Source organism: Marmota flaviventris, chromosome 4, assembly GCF_047511675.1.
Source record: "Marmota flaviventris isolate mMarFla1 chromosome 4, mMarFla1.hap1, whole genome shotgun sequence".
NCBI classification, from domain to species: domain Eukaryota; kingdom Metazoa; phylum Chordata; class Mammalia; order Rodentia; family Sciuridae; genus Marmota; species Marmota flaviventris.
In genome coordinates, this window is record NC_092501.1 from 84992603 (window position 1) to 84997861 (window position 5259).

Sequence of the window (5259 nt, forward strand, 5' to 3'; positions counted from 1 at the left end):
TGTGGAGAGAAGGCCTGGTCACTCTGGTCATGGGCTATGGGATGACCCGGCACCACAGCATGTCAGAAGAGCTGTCCGCACAGCCACAGAGGCCACATGGAGGGATGAACCAGAGTTGTTCGCCAGCAAAGGCATCCTAAATTTAAAAATCTGAGCTGAATAGAATAAAGCACAGAATGAGTGCTTAGCCTTGATTCAAAAGGACCACTCGCTGCCCGGAGGGCAGGGCAGGCTCCATCCAGAGTCCTCCAAGACTCCTACACTCCCTTCTTTCCAAGACCAATGGCGTCTTCAGGGGTACACGCCTTAGGAGAGGCAAGGTTTAGGTTAAACAATTTGTTACAGTTGGAGAAAAAGCATGGGCATACTAAGAGCAAAGATTGTAAATGTGCACAAAACGAGGATTGCTGAGAAAGATTAAAGATAAGCAGTGTAAATACCTCTGCCCAGCACAATATGTTTCTAATAGTGCTCTCATTGTTTGCAGATTGTTTATTAAATTAGCGAGTTCCATACCACAGATGGCTCTTTATGGCTCACTGTGTGTCCTTAAAGTCCTTTTGCTTTTTAGCTTGGAAAAAAAAAAAAAAGCCAGAACGACATGGATACCAAACTTCCAGAGTGATGAATCACGAATGTGATGAATATTGCAGGAACAGGGAAGAATAAGAATCTTATCCCTGTTGGCTAGAAATCCTTTGGTTTGATCCTCAAACATCACATGTGAATGCACAGCAATCCCTTGTTGCTCAGGAGAAGTCAAAGGCCAGGGGATTTACTCAGGATGGCATTAGTTGACTTCCTGTGCTAGAGCAGCATTAACCCCAGCTGGAGCCGTGGAACACAACCCTGCCCTCACTAGAGGATACACGTACATGTGTAAGATACAAAGTGTGACACCTGTAGCACGGATGTTTGTTTTATTCTCACCTCTTCATGTGTAGATCAATTTAGTTTATTCGTTCAGAGACTGCATTAATTACTGCTCATTTATTGAACACCAGACTGGGTGCTACAGATATGAATTGAACATGAGTCTTGCTCTCCAGGTACCAATAGTATAGTCCGTAGGTGCTAAGTAACCCAGGGAATCTTGGTGTGAGGCTGCAAGTGGACAAGGATTTGAGAGGACAATTGAGGGAGAACTTGAAGTAAGTGATAGAGAGAGAAGTCACTGGAAGGAAGGTTCCAGTGCCAGGCTGAGGGAGTTGCCTTCTCCATTTGGAAGTCACAAAGTCTATTCTTGGAAGATGAAGTAACAAAGGATTCAAAGTCATTTGTCCAAACCCATAGACTGTGCACCACCAAGAGTGAGTGTAAACTAATGTACACTATGGACCCTGGATGATTATGACATGGCAACATAGGTTTGTTGATTTTAGCCAATGCACCACTCTTATGGGGGACATTGATGGAAGAGGGGGGCTGTGCAAAGGTGGGAAACCTCCGTACCTTTGTCTCAATTTTTGTTGTGAACATAAAACTGCTTTAAAGCATGAGGTCTAATTTTTTTTAAAAAAATGATTATTGCCTGCAAGAACCAGGGAGACTCAAGACTAGAAAGATTATTTTACATTCATTTTCCCCTACAAAATGAATGATGCCCTGTTCATCCTTGCCAATTCTGTCTTCTTCCTGTCTTTTTTTTTTTTTCCGTATGTTTTTGTTTTGTTTCTTTGAAATGGATCTCACTCTGTTGCCCAGGCTGGTCTTGAACTCCTGGGCTCAAGCGATGCCTCAGCCTCTCAGGTAGCTAGGGCTACAGGTGCAGGCCACTGCATCCAGCTTCCCTCCTCTCCTTTCTCCACGGCTCTCTCTGATTGTGGAATCACCCGTCACCTGAACTGGCTCAGTCCCTCCCAGAGAACCCTTCTCAAGCACATCACAAAAGCCTGCACTGAGTCCTTGTTAAACATTTGAAAATACCTGCAGCGATCAGCATGAGACTAAAGGCTGGCCACGGTCTGGTCCTGTGCACAGTGGCCTCATTTCCCTCAGGTGTTCTGTTGCAAGCTGCTGCTTCTGCCTACTCCACAGTGCACGGTCCCTCCTACTCCACAGACTCCAGTCTTGCTCTTCCTTCAAGGTTCACCCATCACTTACTTGAAGTCACAGGAAGATTTCCCTCCTTTGACTCATGGCCTGTAATTAAGTCCTCTTAGAAGGTCTCACATTGTTCTGCTCTTTTATATTGTACTTATCTGTGAACCTGTCCAAAGGCCCTCCTGAATGTCATTCCCTAAGGTGAAAGGCCATATGCTAACTTTTGGTGGGTGGGTCCCTTACAGTGTATCTTGTACATCATAGAACTCCATATTTAGCAAGTGGATAATGTCTGTTTGAAGGAGTGCCTGTGCTGTGTTTATATCTCTGCTTTTCCTTCTAAACCATGAAAGGGGATGGTCTGCAGAGAGACAAAGTTAAGAGAAGTGATGGAGAAACCTGGTCTGCGTGACCTCTGTCCTCAGCACCCAGCAATGCCCATTGGTGCAAACTGTTGACCTGAACAGGCTGGAAGGGATTGGAGGATGCTGGCCGAGGGCAGGGATGGTTTTGCACTGTGGAATAGGGTAGCACCCAGGCTGCAGAGAGTCAGGGAGGATACTGAGTCAACAGTTCCCACTGAATGTGGGACTGAAGAAGTGGTGGGTGGAAAAGGAAGCCAGAGGAAAAGGAAGAATGAAAGATGAGGAAATAGAAGCAATAAATATAGAATATTCTTTCAAGAAACTTATTCAAGATAACGGGAAGGGGAGAGATGGAATGGCTTATAACATGGTCAGCTGCCCCTAAGGAGCATAGGAACCTGTACCAGTCCACTGTGGAGGCAGCAGGGGTGGCCCCAGAGATATGGGAAACTTGTGCTGTATCACACACCACTCACCCTCACAGAGCTTCACACTTGTGTACCTAGTTTGCTGTGTTCAGTACTGTGCATCACATTCTCCTCCTCCCCCTCCTCCTCCTCCTCCTCCTCCTCCTCCTCCTTCTTTTAGCATCTGTAGAATTTATTCAGCATAACCACAGAGGCATTGTCTTCATGCTGTCACACACAGATACAGCACAATATCCGTATTTAGCCCAAGTGCATTCCTTCTGAGGCTCATTTGTATGTCTTCATATGCCACAGCCCATCATTTAAATAATGGATATTTTCAATGCCAATGCCTTTGCTAACTTTCTCAGTGTCTTCTGCAGACATCATCATGACTCCAACACACAGAGCATGCTCTTTTCCTTCTGTCGTGATTGAAACAGTGGAAGCTCCTGCAGCAGGGTATAGCTTAGCTCCAGGAGAAGTTAAGCCTGGATACCTGATTTTCTTCCACTGAGTACAAATTTGATGGCGCCTTTATCAACCTACTGGTGTGGCAGAATAAAAGGATATTTGTGAAGTAAACTTAGGGTTGGATAAAAAAGGCCCTTATTCTTGTTTCAAAAATAGTGATTCTCCATTTACTGTAAAGATTTCTATATGTTCATGGCATTGGACTATTTTGACAGGCTTGCTCTTAGGCATGATTTGATTAAGCCATAGTTCAGTACTTGAAAATTGCCCTATCGATTGGTTCTTAATGACCTTAATAAATGATGTTTTGAACTGGATGCCGTTGGACACATTTTCTTTTTCATCAAATTTCTTGAACACCATCCAAGGGGGCAACAAGAAGGGAGGGCCGGAATAGGAAAGAAATTAAATTAGCAAGGGTCCAGGGATCCCCTTACACAACGAAGACCAGCACTGACAATAGGAGCTGTTGTTGTTATCCAGAAGCTCCACATTTTTAAAACAGACATTGTGATGGTTAATTTTATGTGTCAACTTGGCTGGACCATGGTACCCAGATAGGTGGGTACCATGGTGGTCAGATATTATTTTGGATGATTCTATGGTATTTATAATTGACGTATAAGTTGGTAGAGTTTAATAAAGCAGATTGCCACCTCAGAATGTGGGTGAGCCTCATCCAATCAGTTGCAGGCCTAAATAGAACATAGACCAAAGGACTTACTCTACCCCCACCTCCAGAGCAAGAGGGACACCTAAAGAATACTGACTTGGGGCTTCATCAGCATGGTCGGCTCTCCTGGTTTTCCACCTGCCAGTCAATCCTGAAGATTTTGGAATTGCCAGCCTCCATTATCCACATAATTGGTGAGTCAGTTCCTTAAAACAAATCTCATTCTCAAGATGATCATTGTGTATACACACACACACACACACACAATGTATATGTATATATTTCGTGTATTATGTATAAATACATATCTAGATCTATATGCTTATTCTATTTATCTATATATTTTATATAGAGAGATAAAAAAGCATATACATCCAATTAATGCTGTTTCTGTAGAGAACCCTGATTTGAAGATTTGAAGAAAGCAGAACTCATGCAGGAGAGAGAGCCAGAGATGGCAGAGCCTTACCCCTAGTGAATGAGCATGCTGAAAAGAATCACACAGAGTAGAGAAAGGAAGGCAAGCTGGCCTTCTGCAGAAGTCTGAAAAACACCATGGTGGGAAGAGTGGCCAGATGTATGTGTGGTTCTATCAGTGACCCAGGGCATGCAGACTATCTGGGTCTGCTCGACATAAGGAATATCTTGCTAAAAATCTGAGCGGCTGACAGTGGAAATGCCTGATCAGGAGCTGCCGAGCATCCCTCAGGGATCCTTCAGAAGGGAGTCCTGTCCAGGAGGAAGGCTGGGTTAGCTCAGGCACCTTTTCACTTTGTCATTGGAAAATGAAGGCCATTGTTGGGGACCCTATTTATTCCTCCAGGATCTTTGGGAGAGAAAATGTCGGCTGTTAGGACACAGTGCAGACATTTCCCAGAGCTTCTCTAAGTTATCTTGGTTGTCCCTTACTGCTTAACTCTCTTAAGTGACTAATGGGTACCAGCCCTTGGCAAAAATGCCTAAGAACTCCCAGTTTCCTATGGTTTCTGTGTCTTTTATCTTTTCCTTCTTCTCTAGCTTCAGATGTGTGTGTCTTCCCTGCCTTTAAAAAGTTCCATCTCCTCCTCTTACCATATTGGCAAATAGAGTACTAGTTCTGTGGGAAGCTTCTTGACCATCCCAGACCCACAGAAGCACATCTCCTGCCAGACTTTATACCCATCTTGGTTACAGAACAGAAGAAAAATGAACCAGATATAATTTTTTCTTGTGAAAAAGAAAAGAAAAGAAAGCAGTACCTGGTTCTTGCTTGTTAAGGCCTAAATTCATTAAGGGATTTAACTTCCATTTACCCCAC

At 43.9% G+C, this 5259-nt stretch overlaps 1 pseudogene; it reads right to left on the reverse strand.

The window, feature by feature from the left end:
• Nucleotides 1–3103: 3103 nt before the first annotated feature.
• Nucleotides 3104–3652, reverse strand: LOC114097657 (malignant T-cell-amplified sequence 1-A-like; annotated as a pseudogene).
• Between the last annotated feature and the right edge of the window lie 1607 nt (nt 3653–5259).